The sequence below is a fragment of the Dermochelys coriacea genome, chromosome 3 (assembly GCF_009764565.3).
Source record: "Dermochelys coriacea isolate rDerCor1 chromosome 3, rDerCor1.pri.v4, whole genome shotgun sequence".
NCBI lineage: Eukaryota > Metazoa > Chordata > Testudines > Dermochelyidae > Dermochelys > Dermochelys coriacea.
Window position 1 is genome coordinate 59,519,457 of NC_050070.1, and position 18,667 is coordinate 59,538,123.

At 42.6% G+C, this 18,667-nt stretch overlaps 1 long non-coding RNA gene across 1 annotated transcript; it reads left to right on the plus strand.

Moving 5' to 3' along the window:
* The first annotated feature begins 13,296 nt into the window (after positions 1 to 13,296).
* On the plus strand, positions 13,297 to 17,884 carry LOC122459655. The gene is made up of 3 exons (XR_006280477.1): positions 13,297 to 14,619; positions 15,737 to 15,836; positions 17,470 to 17,884. It is a non-coding gene; the product is annotated as an uncharacterized LOC122459655 (long non-coding RNA).
* Positions 17,885 to 18,667: the final 783 nt, after the last annotated feature.

Consider the following 18,667-nt stretch of genomic DNA (forward strand, 5'->3'; position numbering starts at 1 on the left):
CTGGAACATCTGCCCTCACTCAAACAACACCCACCAGTTAATACTCCCATTGAAAGCTGATGGGATGATAAGGTGCAGTTTATAGTTCTATGTTTTGGAGCAGCTTTTCCCCATGTGTGCTTTACCAACTGCTATGGGAGTGTATTTTTCAAAGGTAAAATCTCTGTCTATTACTCCCTCACAACCCCCATCTCCCATCTTTAAAAATGTCACTTTGGATGTGACTCCTCCAGGGCTCTAAAACACAGGATCGAGGTTCTTTTATCTTTTGAAAGGGTTTTAGTGACTTGGCTTCCCAAGCAAAAGTGCTAGACGAGAAGATCCCTATTCTCCTTTGACTTCATTGCTCATTCACATTCACTTAATTAGATACATTAAAACATTCTGTTCAGTGTTCTAGCCACAAATAATCCAATTTTAAAAATACATAGAAAATATATTGGTGGAGCAAAGTCAGCAATAAAGTGCAGTGACTCATCAAAGGCAAGTCCCACCCTACCCATTCAAGGCACACTTCAAAGAAAGTCTGAGTACATCGGTCACTAACAGGATGTTTGAGTCACCACTGCAGCGCCTCCAGCTGGCCATCCTGGGAATTAGCTCAGGGTTGCCAGTGCGCCTTCCTCTGGTGGTATCTCACCAGTCATCACTTCTGTCTCCACCTCCAGGACCCACATCGCTCCCCTGACCATGTCATCCTCTTCTAGACACAGCCCTCTGGCTGTGCCCCACTCAGTTTTTTCCCCCCTTCCTGGGGACCAACAGACCTCAGTCCAATCACTTGCCTCAGTGGCAAACTGCAGTCCATACACTGGCCACTCCCCTCAGTGGCAAATGGAGGCTAAACGGGAAGTCAGGGAGGGGAAGACCTGGGCCTCCCTGCTACTCCGGGTCCTGACCCAGGGACCCTACAGCCATCAGCCATATGCTGCCCCTCCTCCAACTCCACCCCCTCCTTCCCCGGCCATTTCACTGCAGCCCCAGCATCTCTCCTCTGCCCTTGTATCAGGGCCTCAGCCAGGTAGCTGTCAGCCTGGAGCTTCCTCATACTCTGCTGACCTTGCCCAGCACTGCTCTGTCCATGGTTCTCCAGCCCTCTAAGCAGCTAGTCCTCTTCCCTCAAACTCCATGGAATGATTACCTCTGTTTTGCTCAGCAGCCCCTTCTTATATGGGCCAGCCTGGCCCTGATTGGCTCCTCCAATAAATCTTCCCCTAATTGGCTGGCACTACAAGCCTTTTCCTTACTAGCTGCCTCCCACGCAGCCTTCCCAAGATTGCTTTAACCCCTTACCTACCAGTGAGGGGCCCCATCACAGTCACACAGAGCCTGTTTCTCCAGTGAAGGTAAGTTCCAGAAGCCCAGGGTGGCTACTAAAAACGGAATTCTGAGCTCTAGTCACAGAGAAATCCTCAAACAAAAGAGGAGGAAACAAAGAGAAAAATGAGGTGATCGTTACTCTTGTCTTTTTAGGCACTGGTCCTGCAATTGAGTACATGTGGGTGGACTGTGAGCCTGCACAAAGGCCAATGGAGTCAACAAGACCCCATATTCATGCAGGAATGTACCTATTCACAGACCGTTGAAAGAGAGGGGCCACGTTCAGCACAATACTGTGGTTTAAGTCTTTTCAAACTTTAAAAATGGGCCCATCTCTTAAATGGACAGCTAGTTACAACAAAACAAAAAAGAAAGAAAACAAAAAATGAAAACAGGCAATCCACCAAGGTTACCATATTAAGAGTATTCACTGTATTCAGTGTTTTATCAGCAACTATACAGGCTCCCAGACTTGAAATTGTCCTAAGGCCTGATCTTCAGGCTCAGCTAAGCTCTACTCAGTGCAGGACATGAGCATGTGGGGAAGTGGGGAGATTTTGGGGGCCCAGGCCTGAGTTATGACAGCTGCAATGCTGCTTTAACTTATAGCAACTTGTAATGACCCCTAAGGGACATTACACCAACTAGGGAATACTGAAGTGCAGAATACTGTAGCCAAGATCTTCACAACATGACCTCTATGCCAGGGTAATGGCATGGAGCAAGTTAAATGGTCCAAAAACATCCTCAGGTGCCCATTTATTGCAAGTTTTCCTGCTCTATAGCAGAGGCCAGAATCTGATCCCCAAATCTTCTGCTAGCTCCACGGAACAATTCCTCACTTATTAAACCTCTATCACAAAACTGGTGGGTACGTCTGTGTTCTGTATTTTCTCTAGGCAAAGAGCAAATCGTTTGGGGTCACGTTGTTTATCAGACTTTACAACTGTCTCATAATTTCTGGTCTCTCTGAATGTTATTTGAGAAAGCAGGGCCAGGGCACAGTTCAGCATTCCAAGTCCTCTTCCAGTGTCTCAGGATCCAGTTCTTATGTTTGCTTGTTTTTTTTTTTTTTTAAGAAAATAAGGTGTTCGGGGGGGAATCAACAGACCTTTGAAGAAAACCATTTGCAGATGCTCAATGAGTGAGACGCTACACAAATATTATGAAATTAAAAAGAAGCTGTGAAACATCAGCATTGGTTTTCCATAACAACTAAATCCACGCCCACAGGTTCACATTTTCTTCTGTGTCCTTTGCCACATGTTTAAACAGTGTAGAGATTCTGCTTTCATTTCTCCTGTAACTTCTTGTTTGGTCCTATAATGAAGCAATTAAAGTGAGTTTATGATATTACAGTTAAAGTTGGCAAATCCAAATCTACCTGCAGTGCTTTTAGGTGGCAAACCAGTAGGAATCCACCCTCAGCTCAACATGTGTGTGTATGTTTTATAAGCCATTTAAACCCTGTCCTTGAAAACCTAACTTAAAAGCTTCTAGATTAGCTGCAGGGTTTTATATTCTATTGCACTTAATCAGAATTTAGAAGCCTCTAGGAATAGTTCAACAAAATAAAGGAATTTAAACTGGGATATTCTTAACCTGTTTACTACTGAATGGATTTATTTCAAACCTTGCTGTTGCTACTTTAAATAGATGTTACATTGAAATCAAGGTATTCAGTGTCAGGCTATATCAGTAATGAATAGATAATACGATGTTTGCATACAGGTACCCAGTACACTCTGCATCAGCAAAGCAGTAGGCCTTCACAAAGGAACAACCAGCTATAAGGTGCCCCATAAAGTCTCAATCCCACTTTGTGGCATACAATTATTAGAACAGTTTGCATAAATAATACACATACGCAACAGCTTCAAGCATGTGTAAAGTGCCAGATGTGATTCTGATTATGTACGACGTTCCAGCTGATAACAATAATCAGATTCTCCTTCAAGCCCTGACAAAGGGGCAGCACAGGGGAGGAATCGTGCATGCCTCATTGAGTCACAATTCCTTCTCTGCTCCTCCCTTACTGACCCATGCCAGCGGTGGATTATTATCTCCACATGTCCTTCCAGCTACAATAGCCTGTGAGTTGGGAGTGATGGGCAGAGCAAGACTCTATCCATTAGCATTGCCCTGTTTGGAGAGGAGGGGCAAGCAGCCATTTACCCTTGTATACCTGGACCTAAGGTATGGGGAGGCCATACAGAAACTAGATGTGTATGGGTGGGTCTTCCCTCACCTTCTGCCCCTTCACAGGCACAGAACCCAGGCCACTGTCTCTCCCAATCTAATTTAAGCAATGATAATTAATTTGCATTTTCGCAACTAAAAGCAACACAGACACAGCAGGTCTGACTCTACTCTGACTTGCATTGATTGTACATAGTGTAACTCCACTGACTTCAACAGATTTACTCCTGATTGATCCCAGTCTATGTGAGAGAAGAATCAGGCCCAATTCATCTACACTATACCAGGTAAGATTATCAACTGCAGGAGCAATGCTACCAGTTGCATATTCTAGTGCTCAGTGCTTCAGCTGGTGGTTGTAATGGTTGTATGGCTGGTGTGTAGTAGTTATGTATGTAATAATGATGATTGTAATTCTACCACCACAAAGGCATTGGTGGTAATACTGACTTGACAGCAGTTATGCCAGAGAAAGGACAGAAAAGGCAATTTCTTTTGAATGTATTATTATTTATCTCTAGGGTGATGAGAAGAAGGTGCTGAGGAGAAGATTTAAGAATCACTTGACCACAAGCAAAGTAAACACATTACTTCCACAAAAAGAAAAGGAGTACTTGTGGCACCTTAGAGACTAACAAATTTACTAGAGCATAAGCTTTCGTGAGCTACAGCTCACTTCATCGGATGCATCCGATGAAGTGAGCTGTAGCTCACGAAAGCTTATGCTCTAATAAATTTGTTAGTCTCTAAGGTGCCACAAGTACTCCTTTTCTTTTTGCGAATACAGACTAACACGGCTGCTACTCTGAAACCTGTCATTACTTCCACAGTGTACCTGAGCCACTACACTCCTCCATCCTGAGAAGAGCAGGCATTTGAAGGTTACTGCACCTCACATAATAGAAGAATATATTGTGGCTGAGCAATCTGTCAGGATATACTAGTATTGGCCATTGGTTTCTTTTTGATTTTGAGCCAGACTTTACCGCATCCTCATTTGCAGTACGTTCCATTTTCCATGAGTGGCATTGTAATAAGGTGGAGTGGCCTCATTCCAGTGCAGAGGGGGATTAACTCACCTTGTTCAGCTCAGCTAACCCCTCCCCACCCCTTTTGCAGGAAGTGTGCGTGTGTGGTGGGGGAGGAAATATAAGATCAGGGCCCTGCATCTCAGTTGGAGCCAGACCACAAAGGTGAAAAACCCCCAGGGTCTTTGCCAACCTGACCCGGGGGAAAATTCCTTCCTGACCCCAAATATCAGTTATCAGCAATTAGGTAAACCCTGAGCATGTGGGCAATACCCGCCAGGCAGATACCCGGGAAAGAATTCTCTGTAGTAACTCAGAGTCCTCCCAATCTAGCATCCTATCTCCAGCTTGGGAATTTTTGCTACTCACAGGCACCAATGGGGCACATGCCATTGTAGGCAATTTTATCATACATACCATCCTGTCCATAAATTTATCAAGCTCAGTCTTGAAGCCAGTAAGGTTTTTTGCTCCCACTGCTCCACTTGGAATGCTGCTCCAAAACGTCACTCTTCTGATGGTTAGAAAACTTCACCTAATTTCAAGCCTAAACTTGTTGCTCGCCAGTTTATAACCATTTGTTCTTGTATCCACATGGGCACTTAATTTAAATAACTCCTCTCCCTCCCTTTTATTATTCCTCTGATGTATTTATAGAGAGCAATCATATCTCCCCTCAGCCTTCTTTTGCTTAGACTAAACAAGCCAAGCCCTTTGAGTATCTCATAAGGTAGGTTTTCCATTCCTCAGCTCATCCTACTAGCTTTTCTCCGCACCTGTTCCAGTTTTAATTAATCTTTCTTAAACATGGGAGACCAGAATTGCACACAGTATTCCAGATGAGGTCTCACCAGGGCCTTGTATAATGGTACTAATGCTTCCCTGCCTTTACTGGAAATAAATCCTAGGACTGCATCAGCCTTTTTCACGTCCGCATCACATTGACAACTCAAAATCATCTTGGGATCAACCAATACACCCAGGTCTTTCTCCTCCTCTGTCACTCCTAACTGATAGGTTCCCATCTTACAGTAAAAATGCTTGTTATTAGTCCCTAAGTGCATGACCTTGCACTTTGCATTATTAAATTTCATCCCATTTCTATTACTCCAATTTTCACGGTCATCCAGATCTTCTTGTATGATATTACGGTCCTCCTCCATATTGACAATACTTCCCAACTTTGAGTCATCCACAAATCCTATTAGCACACTCACACTTTTTGGGCCAAGGTCAGTAATAAAAATGTTAAATAAGATTGGTCCCAAGACTGATCCCTGAGGAATTCCACTCTCTCCAGCCTGACAGTTCACCTTTCAGTCTCGCCCACTGTAGCCTCCCATTTAACCAGTTCCTTATCCACCTTTCAATTCTCATATTAATCCCCATCTTCTCCAATTTAACTAATAATTTCCTACGTGGAACAGTATCAAATGCCTTACTGAAATCCAGGTAGATTAGATCCACTGCATTTCCTTTGCTAGAAAATCAGTTATCCTCTCAAAGAAGGAGATTTGTAAAGCCATGTTGGCACCTTTTGTAAAGCCATGTTGTATTTTATCCCAATTACTGGTTTCAGAGTATCAGCTGTGTTAGTCTGTATCCGCAAAAAGAAAAGGAGTACTTGTGGCATCTTAGAGACTAACAAATTTAGTCTCTCACGAAACTGTAGCTCATGAAAGCTTATGCTCAAATAAATTTGTTAGTCTCTAAGGTGCCACAAGTACTCCTTTTCTTTATCCCAATTACTGTTCACCTCTATGTCCTTAACTACTTTCTCTTTCAAAATGTGTTCCAAGACCTTGCATATCATTGAGGTCAAACTAACAGGCTTGTAGTTTCCTGGATCACATTTTTTTCTTAAAAATAGGAACTATATTAGCAATTCTCCTGTCATAGGGTATGACCATGGAGTTTACAGATTCATTTAAAATCCTTGGTACTGGGCTTGCAATTTCATGTGCCAGTTCCTTTAATATTCTAGGACTGAGAATATCTGGGCCCCCTGGTTTAGTCCTATTTAGCTGTTTGAGTTTGACTTCCACGCAGAGGTGAAAGTAAGCCGGTACACCCCAATATGGCGTACCGGCAAGAGCCAGTGCGCCTTACTGGGGTGGATCGGCTTCCCCAGGTGCAATTTAAAGGGCAGCAGCTGGAGCCCACGGCCCTTTAAATTGCTGTCAGAGCCCCGCTGCCAAAGCCCTGGGATAGCAGCAGAAGGGCTCTGGCAGCGATTTAAAGGGCCCAGGGCGGTAGCGACGGCCGAGCCCTGGGCCCTTTAAATCGTCCCCAGAGCCTTGCTGCCACTTCTCCAGGGCTCTGGCAGGCTCCGGGGACAATGTAAAGGGTCCTGGGTGGTAGTGGCAGCCACTACCAGTGCAGCTCTGGGGAAGCGGCGGCGGGGCTCTGGGGACTATTTAAAGGGCTCAGGACTCTGGCCACCACTACCGCCCAGGGCCCTTTAAACCGCTGCCAGAGCCCCCGGCTGCTGCTGTTACCCCAGGGAGGGGGAAGGAGGCACTTCTGGTACAGGGTGGACCGGGGCTGGCTCTGACCTCCTCCAGCCCCGCCCCTTCCGCCCAAGGCCCTGCCCCTTCCGGGGGCCAGAGCCGGCCCGGCCCGGCCCAGCCCAGCCCCGTACCAGTAAGTCCCTAGACTTACTTTCACCCCTGCTTCCACCTCAGATTTGGTAATCCACAACCTCGTTGCCATTAGCTACCCTGCCACTATCCCTAAACTGTTTATTAGCCTCATTAAAAACTGAGGCAGAGTATTTTTTTTAGGTATTGGGACGTTCCTAGATAATCCTTAATCTCCACCCCATCCTTACTGCTTAGTGGTCCCAGTTCTTCTTTCCTTGTTTTCTTATTTATATGGCTATGAAATTTTTACTAATGGCTTTCATTCCCTTTGCAAGGTCCAACTCTGCTTGGCTTTTGGCAGTTCTCACTTTATCCCTACATTTTCTGACCTCCAAAAGGTAGCTTTCCTTGGTGATCCCTTCCATCTTCCATTCCTTGTAGGCTTTCTTCTTTTTTTTAATCATCTGTTTGAGATGCTTGCTCATCCAGCTTGGTCCGCAACCTTTCCCTACAATTTTTTTTCCCTTGCTTAGGATGCAGGCTTCAGATAGTTTCTGCAACTTTGACTTAAAGTAATTCCAAGACTCCTCCACATTCAAGCTCATTGTCATAGGAGACTTTCAACAATATTTTAATATTTACATTACCAGCTCCAAAGTAGGAGGTGAACTGAAGCATTTTTCCAGGCTTTATGAAAATCTGAAGACCAATGGAATGACCCAATGAGAATGAATTTTGACATTAAAAAGTTTGTTTGAGAAAGGAGAAAATAAAAAGGGAAGCAGGGAGTGATCATTGGAAGGCAAAGTGTAATAAGAGTGAGACGTCTGTAATGCAAGCTGAACTCCAAAAAATAACAACATCACGTCTATTCCTTTTCATGGCTAGAAGCAATTCTATGGAATTTACCATATATGGAAGCCATATGTTGTGTAAGCCCAAAGGTGTCTATAAAATGGTTCTGTATGATTCTGTCAGAAAAACAAAATTGTAATGATCATTTGTAAATAGTACACTTATCACAGTAGGAAAATAAATTTCAGTACATGGGGGCTCAAAGAGCTAGAGGCAATATTTGCAAATAACTTGATTTATAAATTTATAGCATGAAAGTTTTGGCATACTTTTCTTAATCAAGAAAGGTATAAATTGCTTTTAAATGACTCTTTTGCAAATTATATAAAAATAACCAGACACTTTGTAAATATTTAGTGTATCTCATGCAACAAATATCTCCCTTCCAATGTGTATGAAATGCTTTGAGCCATGTAGTTTAGTAGAGAAAATATAGATAATTACAATGCCATTTATTCAGTAGAAATGTTACCTATCTTTTCCACACATTACCACACTCGCAGAAACCACATAATGGGCTTCCTTTGCTTTCTAGCTATTCAGCAGAAATGTGGTCATTTTGAAGAATACTTTCTAGTCAGTTCTATTTAGCCATCTCCTTGGGAACTTCCTGTAGAAAGCCATAAGGAGGTGTAATGGAGACCCACTAATTGCAGAATACTCATCCTTTTCCAGTAGACAATGAAACTACCTTGGAGAAGCATTTTAAACATGTTTTGAAGTTCATCCTCTTCTGAGCTGTAGCAGTAATAGAAAATTCTATGCCTTTAGGAATTTATTACTGTAAGGACTGCTTGTCAGCAAATAATTGTTCCCATATGTAATTACGGAAATGTAGTCCATTTTTTGAAGTCACTGTGACGGGTTCCTCTCAGGGTGCCACCTGGAACCGGGAACCACTGAGCCTTTCTGAGCTACCAGCCTGGGTTCCCACTCACCTGTAATGCTGTGACAAGCTGCAGACATGCTCCCAGTCTCACATTTTCACCAGCACATAGGTAGGGACACATGCAAATGCAGCTATTCCTGAGATCAGCTCTTCATGGGAAGGCTTCAGCTAAAGCACCTCCCAGTTCCTAAGGCACACCCTTAGGAAACTACTGATGGGCTGTGCTGAGATCCTCCTTTTTGCCTGGTACCTGGATTGTAGGTCCTGTACAAGTGAAGACAAATGTATCACACTTCTCTGCTATGTTATACTCAAACAGGTGAGAAGAATTGTTCAAGTACAGGATTGTCAGGCAGGATCTCCCGTGTTCTGATCCTGTCAGAAGCAAATCTCATAACCTCCCTGCCTTCGTTCCTCACCTGTGAAACAGTGATAATAATACTTATTTATGGAAGGAGGAGATGGCCCCAGGATTCTATTTCTGCTCCTTATGCTCCCATATATTGCTTACTAAATATTACTGAGTTTATTGAGTCCTCAGTTCTGTTGTGCTTACCTTCTCCTATCCCACAGCTCTTGACTGGCATTCCATTGAGGCTCTGGATTTTGCCTCTGCATTCCACAAAAGGACGTTCCTCGCCTCTCTATTGTTCCACTCTCTGTCTCCAGGTCTGTTTGCTTTTGACCAGGCAGTGGGTGAGTTCTGTATTTCTTTTACCCTCTTTATTTTCTGTGTATAGTGTATATTTTGCTTTGCATTTTAGTCTCCTCTAATGTCTTTGGGGTTCCCCATGCATGCCTGTAACATTCCTGCATTTCAGGGCCCAGGGCGCCCCCTTTGGTGGTGGCAGGGAATCACTGCTCACAGTTGATTAGTCTCTCCCCTATTGAGACCGGGGTGGGCACAAGCCTGCTTATGTCTAAAGGTCCTTCCCCCAGCCTAAGTGATTAAATCTGGGGCTCAAATGATTCTGAGGGACAACTAATAAAATAAACAGGGACAGGTGTGAGGTCCTGGGGCTATCAGCAGGGAATTGGAGGGGGACACAAGAACCCCAGACAGTGCCTACTGCTCCTCAAAGATCTCTAGGGAGCCAGCAGAAGTGGCCCAGAGGACCTCTGCCCGGACGCATGATCGAATGGAGGAACATAAATAGGTTCCACAATCGCAGAGAACCTCCCTGTCCAGCATCCTCCTCCTAGTTTTATAAACGGCCATCTTGGTCAGTACCAGAAGGAGGTTGATGAAGAGGTCTTGTGACTTCATAGGGCCAAGGATAGGGTGTGCGTAACTTAGGAAGTGTGAGGAAAAGTGCAGCCAGAACCATAGAAGAAGGTTCTGAAGGAGCCAGAAAAGGTGCTGCAATCTGGCACACTCCACGTAGACGAGCATCAGGGTCTCCCTGATGCCACAGAAGGGGCTGGTTAGTCTCTCAACTGAGTACGCAGTAGCGCAGGCCTCCTGAATGAGGGCTGAGCTAAAAGAGTGAGTGGCTCAGTCCTTCTGGATAAGGGCTGAGCAAATCAATAGTCTGTAGCTCAGGCCTTCTGGCTGGGGGTTGAGCAAATCGACAATCGGTAACTCAGCCTTCTGGCGTAAGGGTTAGCACTCATCCAGCCCCGAGTGCAGGGCCAGGGGTAGTGGGACCTGGGTCCATCCTGCTCAAGGCCCTAAAAGCAATGAGTGATCCCATAACAGGGTGATGTGAGAACATGAGGTCACTGTCTTACCTCCTGGCAACACAACAGGACCAATGTCTCTATTCCCTGGGCTACTTCCTGCTGGCATCTGGTCAGACTATTCTGTGGCTGCTGGGGCCTGGTTTCTGGTCTCCTTGTCGAGTGGCCTGCTTGCGGCTCCCTCATTGGGTCTCTTATTCTCTTGGGGCAGTGGTTTGCTTTCCCCCCCGCCCAAGCTGGCTCAGGAGGGTAATCGCCTACCACAGCTGGTCAAGGGCTCTGCTGGCGGTTCGGCTTCCTGGAAAGGACATCTGGTTCTTTCCCTCTACAGCATGGGGCACGGTCACTTGCTGATTTAAATCAGTGTAAATGGTGAATTCTCTTTAACTTGAAATCTTTAAATCATGATTTGCGGACTACAGTAACTCAGCCAGAGTTTAGGGTTCTCTTTCAGGAGTGGGGGAGGTTTTATGGCCTGTGATGTTCCGGAGGTCAGACTAGATGATCACGATGGTCCCTTCTGGCCTTAATGTCTATGAGTCTAAGTCATTGGAAAACAATGCTTTCCAGTGACTACAATGAGGTTTGGATCAGGCCTTAAATGTCTAACCCAGCCAGAATCAGGAATGTTAGAAATAGGATAGCTACATATGTACCCCCAGAATACCGGACTTCCAAATGATATGGGCCCACCCCTACCTGAGTGATCCCACTCATGCAAAAATGGTATCTTCTGTGTGTCCATGATGATATCAAACAAAACCACATTTGGTTTTATATCAGTACTGGGCAAGGATAAAACAGGACTGTCCGGCTTAAAACCAGCTGAATGGCCTGCCTAATTTGAAAGTTTTCAGGAAACTGATCTCCTGAGATTCCCTTTCTGATTACCCAAATAAAGATACTCAGAAAAGTTCAAGTAAGACTGTAACCATTTTAGAGCTTTCCCTGTTATCTCAGGCCAGAATTCAAGATTCTCACCAATCATATGGTTTAAAGTTTCAAACACAGCAGATAATTCCGGCATTATAACCAAACTACTCCTTTGCCTCTCTCTGCGGATAAAGGATTTCTTGACTTCATTTCCTTGACTCTACTACTATAATAATGTGCTGCTTTTGAAAGTTTAGCTTCAATTATAGTATTGCAACAACTTGAATTCTGGCCTGGTGTTAGAGCAACAGCCTTAAAGCCATTTTATCTTTCCAAGTGGTTTCATGGACGATGGCTCATCTGCTGTTGCCTACTTAGGTTGTAAAAACCCAAGTCCTATTTCTAGCCCACTTAGTTTTGATTTGTGTGTGCTTCTTTCTGGCAATATTCAGATACTTGGTTTTTGAAGGTCAATATTTTAACAAAATAAAATCACCCATTAATTATGGGCACAAATGATAAACGCCCTATCAAAATGCACCCATAAACCGGATAGTCAGATGTCTAAATGCTATCACTTGTGTCCATAATTACTTGTATGCACAATTTCTCCCCCTGCAATTTAGTACAGGTACATAATTAGAGGCTAGGTTCAACCTGTTTTTAAAAATATGTCTCTATGAGCCTTACAATATTCTCAGATGCATCTGTTTGTTGACCGTGACAATAGAAACTTTCATTAGAAATCTTGGAGTTATTTCTGTTTCTTACTTCTCTCCTGATACCTGTTAATATTTTACAATCAGAAATTCTACTGTCACCTGAGGAATATTACGATTCTTTGTTAACTTTTCAGAGTCTGGACACCTTTGCTCAAGTCTTGGCATCTGTGAGATTCAGCTACAGTAACCCAAAAATGACTGGTATTTTGCTTTTTATTTTATTTTTACCTTCTGCAGAATTCTATTGGTAAATTACAACATAGACCACATCAGTTCTGCGGGACATGCATGGCTATATGACAATACACTGATTATAATATTTATTGTACAGAAATTTCACAGTTTTGTTCTACTTATGTGTTTGATTGATCTCATGTACCTGGGGCTACTTCTACATCCAGCTTTATTTGAACTTGTATTAAAATATTGTATTTGTTTTTTTTCCTGTTTTGCTCTCTTCTTGTGGAATTCCTTTCGTTAAGTATAAAGAGCATAGAAATTGTTAATGGTTTTAAACCTTAGTCCTATTCTACTTGGGCTTTTACTTAGTTTTCCCATTTAGATCTTTGTAAATTGCTTTAAGATTTTGAATGACAGTCACTATACAAAATTACATGATAGACTCAAAAGTTTGCTTTTAATGGATAATTTTTCTGATTCTGCTTTTGTACATTAAATGAATTAGTGTAAAGATTTATCTTAAGTGCCAGTGCTTAGATCCTATGCCAGTGGGCACTATTCAATACCATAAAATAGATTAGTGTAGGTTATTAGTTAATTTATAATGTATTCCTCCATAAAAGTAGAAGTTTTATGTGGCTCAGTAACTCACCAGATTATTAAATGGGGCATAAAAGATAGTTATTTTTTTCCCCTTTCATGTTAATAGGAGGCTTTGATTTCTCTATAGGCTTGATTAACAATTAATGCAAAAAACATCAAGAAGAAAAGAAAAACATCAGCTTTTTTGTCAAGCACTATGGGCCTCAATACCTGGCCAAACAGGGTTGCAGAGCAAGAGCCTTACCCCTCTGCATCACCACTTTGCAAAGCCAGCTGAAGGAACTGCAACTGATACCCCTCAAAGAGGAGCTACAGCTGTTGACTCAGCATAATCAGCTGACTAGCAGCAGACTCTTAATTAGCACCTCTTTGCATAAAGCTTCCTGTTCCTGCCCCACCCCTTATCTGAGCAATTAATAGACCTGTTGCTGACTAGAACTCTGAGACTAAGTTCCAGTTCCTGCTCATTTTTCCTGTTACCCTGACATGTACCTTATTCCTGCTCTTTACCTTAACTCCAGTTATTGATTATGGCTTGACTCCTTGGTGTACCTCTGGGTCCAGTCTGACCCTTGGCATGGCTTCTAACTCTGACTTCAGCTTTGATCCCAATGTGATTCTGGTTACAACTCTGGTTTAATTCCTGAGGTGGCTTCTAACTCTGATCCTGGCTTGGCCCTGTGTGATTCTGACTCAGGTTTAATCCTTGCCAAGGCTTCTGACTCTTGGTGTGACTACTGACCCTGATGCTACTTTGAGCTGTGACCATTAGGTCAGACTGCTCACATTACAGATACTGACAGTTGTGAACAACTTACACTGCAGTCTTGTCCTTTGCTGAGAAGGGAAGAAAGAACACAATAGCTACTGTTGCATTTTGGAGGTCTCTCTTTAGATTTGATGACTAGTTCTTGGGAAATTACTGAGAGACAATTAAGTTGTGTTCAGCTAAAGCATTTCTTTTGCCATGTTACTATAGCTATTCATGTATTCCCAGCTCTCAGTGAATACAGGGAAGAAAGGATGTATATCCAGTTTCTAACAGTGTTTGTGTGTGACTTGGAACACTATAGACTGTGTCAGAATCATAGATTTCATGTTATTTTAATTCCTCTTTGATGTGCCAAATTGTTATGTGAAACATTATTTTCAGCATAGCCCTGTATTTCTCTTAGCTACCTCCTTTGACACTGTGAGGGACTCTACATCATCACCACCAGGCAGGGTTATTTTTCCCACCACTGGAGTGCAACTAATTTGTTTATTGAGTTATTTGTTCATTTGAAAATGACTTTAGGTTATAACTACTTTCTCTTTTAGCTGATGATAGAAAACAAAAATGCATCCAACCGAATCCGTTCCTCAAAGAAACAGAGCACATAATTAGTTGTTACCTAATAAAATTAGGAGGTCATACATCAAAGGAACAGAAATTACACCCGTTCCTCATCTTGATTAGAATTCTCAAATTTACTGCAGTATGCCCCTATTTCCTGCTGGCTGTTCTTCTTCATCAGTAACAAATCCCTTTAGAAGTTGTTGATAATAAATACATGGGGCTGATTAAACCTGTAAAACAATTTTGCTTATTTGCAGTTTCAATCCTTCTGTGGTTTCTTATTCATTCTTTGAAAGGTTTCCATTTACTGCCTGGGATTTCCGTGACTGTGAAACTGAAATACTTAACAGTATGTACAGCCTATCAGATTTACTTCCATATATCTTAAATTGGGTCCTGGACTCACTTTTGGTGGAGAGCCTGATTTTGCAATTTTCAGTTGGTTAAATGAACAAACCTGACCACCCAGCTAGAGAGCTGTGGCCTGTATCCAATAAGACTGGGATCATATGTTAGGACAAGCACATGTGGTAAGTGCTGGAAGATCCATATATTTCATCTGTACAAAAAGACAGATGATCAGTTGAGTGTGATGAAGCTAAAGTAAATAAACCAAAAGAAAAAATACAGCAATATGACATGAAACAAATGTGGCAAAACCAGTCTCGTCACCAGGCTCATTCCTGTAAATTCTTACATCATGGTTGTTTGAATATGGCATAGATTGCAAAGGGTATTCTCTCAGCCCCAGTTATGCAAGAAAACGTATGTCCTCATCATGGGTCAATTGGTTACATTCTTGCTTCTGAGCCAGGTTGTGGTTTCAAGCTCCTACTTAGCACGTGAGATCCCACCAACTGCTGGCAGAGCAATTATTAATTATATCATTAATTATAATGATTATGGTTATTGTAGCAGTGCTTGGTCATGGACCAGGACCTCATTGTGCTGGGCACAAAACAAAAAGAGAGCCCCTGCCCTAAAAAGCTTACAGTCTAAATATAAACCCAGGGACAACAGGTGGAACAAGAGAGACTGACAGGAGCAGCAGAAGGAAACAATCATAGTGGTTGCTGCAGTACTACTAACCTATATGAACTAGCAGCTACTGCGCTGTTAAAAGTGCTGTTCTTTAGCTGACAGACATTTAACTGCGGTTACAGCAGCTCTGACATTTACACATACAGAATTGGAAAAGGTGGGCAGAATTCTTCTGGATGTTTCACGTGACATAACACGCCAGAGGACAGAGAGCTCGAAGTGGCCAGGTCACATTATGCAACCTGACCTGCAGATTCCGAATTCTCAGCTCTGATTCCTATCACAGGAAGCAGTTCCATAACCATACATCAAAGTTCAGGAACAAACTAAGGGACAGCATGAGAGAGATTTTCATGTTAGTGGTTTTGATTAAAGGAAATTCAATTGTGCCACTCACATTTGACTTTCCTGCCTGCTCTTTTCAGATCAACAATGAAGGAGGAAAATGAGTCACTGAGGAGAGACAAGAATTTTTCAATATCAAACTAAGGATTCTGGGAAGATCAAGAAGTCATGCAACATATGGTGTGTGAGGATGTATCACCACCTGGAATTCGGGTCTGGGAAGAAAATGGCAGATTTAGGGCTAGATTGTGGCATTTAGCCAAAGCCCAGAGTCAGGGAAAGTATGAAACTACATCAGCTGAGGGGCATTCACAAGACACAATCCTTTCTAGCTCCCCAGAGGGAAGGGGGAAGCCTCATGTAACACCAACCAGTTGGATGATCTGGCATGCATTTAACATCAAGCTTTAGCAGGCTATTGAAAGGGACAGAGCTCCCTGCCCAGTTTACAGTGATTTGTATCCTGGGGGTTCATGGAAGGAACAGTCTGTGTTTCCCTGAGCTCAGGGACTGTGATAATTGGCCCTGACCCTGGTGAGCAGTGTACATGTGGAAGGGGGAATATTCTTTACAAGGAGTCATACACCGTAAACCTTAGAAGGCACGGTTCATGCCATAAATTTGCAACATTATAATGAGAGTGGTTATGACAGATTATGTAATACCGCACATGGTTAAGATCCATGCCTGTCTCTATATCATAGCCAAATGCCGCTTGCCTTTATTATAGGAGAAATCCCAGTAATATCAATGGGGCTATCCTCATGAGTCAGCTGGGCAGTAATATGAAGCAACTTGATGTGACTGATTTTATTAATAACAAACAATACCCTCCTCTGGATTTCCTAGTATGCCCCATCTTCTAAGTATCTGTTCTTTAGCATGTAAACTCCTCAGAGCAAGGGCTTTCTTTACTGTATTTCTGTGTTTTGTATAGCATTAAGCATATGATTGATGCTAAACAAATAGTGTACAATTTCAGCTCAGTATATAAGGTTTTCCAGTCATAAGAGCTATGTATATAACTATGCAACATGAATTTAAGCCCTGAACATTTTATAAATCATTCTTTATTAACCATTTGCACACCAAATCCATCCAGTAACAAGGATATGTTTTGTTTTCATTGTGTGGGTCTTCTGGGATACACTGTGTAAACATTTCAGGAAATATTTTTTTCTATTGCTATTTTTATTCAGGGTGGGAAAAGGCCATTTCATTGTCTGCATCCATGTCAGCCTTAGCCATTGCTCTTTGATTTGTTTATGCTGGATGCTTTTGACAGTGATTCAGGGTTGCAATTTGTGGGGTATCAGTAATGGATAGAGTTGCTGGTTTGTAAATTCTTGTTAAATTTGAATGCCAAGGATAGTACACAAGAGCATGTCGGAAATACTGCTGGGCTGCAGCGGGAAAGTCTGTCTCAGCTAGCAGCCAACCCTCAATAAGACATTTGTTTACATGTTTCTGTTTGTTTTGTTATTTTTTGCTTCTAAACGCCTTTAAAATGGAAACTATACCAGCTACCAGGCACATACACCAAACATCGTGGAGCTCCTCTAAAGATAGGTCTCTTTTAGCAAAGCCATATAAAAAAAATGACAAAATAAAAAGCCAAGTGTGACACAGCTAGGTAGAAGAGGATACAAAATTTGGGAAATAAGATTAATTGTGCTTGCTATGAATTTGGCAAGTTTTGTATGGGAATACATCTCATCTGAATCACAAGACATTTAGGGCCTTGCTTATTTTAAATAGCCTCATTTTCAAAATTCCTTTCTCTCTAAGTGATGCTAGACTATTAATTCTACAGGGTCTCCTCTGATGTGTCACGTGTGGATGGCATTGGAGCACAAAGCAGGCCCAGCTGAGGATCTCTGGAAATGAGAAATCTGCAGTGAATGAAGTTACTTTTTCAAAGACGTCCCAATGTGCTCTCTATTCAGCCAAGAAAGGGGAAGAAGCCAAGAAATTGGAGCTTGGGACTCCCCACAGGTGAAGACTACAGGCCAAGCTCTCCTTGCAGGCATATACATGCCTGCATGGCTTGAAAGTAAATGGTACATAAAATGGAAAAATCTGGTATTGTGGTGGGTGCCTGTTTCTGTGCAACTCTGCAAAAAAGTGCTCTTTTTCTCACTGGAGATTGTGATGAAATGTTTGTTTGGCTGCGCACAGTGGATAGAAGCTGTGTGCTTTCTCTAATCCTGCTAATATTTGGACTGACAGACAGACATTTGTTGGGGCTTTGTGCTTGTCAAGGTTTCTTCCCCACTCTGAACTCTAGGGTAAAGATGTGGGACCTGCATGAAAACCTCCTAAACTTACTTTTACCAGCTTAGGTTAAAATTTCCCCAAGGTACAAACTATTTTACCTTTTGCCCTTGGACTTTCGCTGCCACCACCAAACATCTAACCGGGTTTTTTATTAGGAAAGAGCCATTTGGAAATGTCTACCCCCCCACCCCCCGCACCCCCCAAATCCTCACCAAAACCTTGCACCACCCTTTCTGGGGAAGGTTTGGTAAAAACCCTCACCAATTTGCATAGGTGACCACAGACCCAAACCCTTGGATCTTAAGAACAACGAAAAAGCATTCAGTTTCTTAAAAGAAGAATTTGAATGGAAGAAAAAGTAAAAAGAATCAGCTCTGTAAAATCAGGATGGTAAACACCTTACAGGGTAATCAGATTCAAAACAGACAGAATCCCTCTAGGCAAAACCTTAAGTTACAAAAAGACACAAAAACAGGAATATCCATTCCATTCAGCACAGCTTATTTTCTCAGCCATTTAAAGAAATCATAATCTAACGCATATCTAGCTAGATTACTTACTAAATTCTAAGACTCCATTCCTGTTCTGTCCCCAGCAAAAGCATCACCCAGATAGACACAAACCCTTTGTTTTCCCCCCCTCCAGCTTTGAAAGTATCTTGTCTCCTCATTGGTCATTGTGGTCAGCAGTCAGCGAGGTTATCCTAGCTTCTTAACCCTTTACAGGTGAAAGGG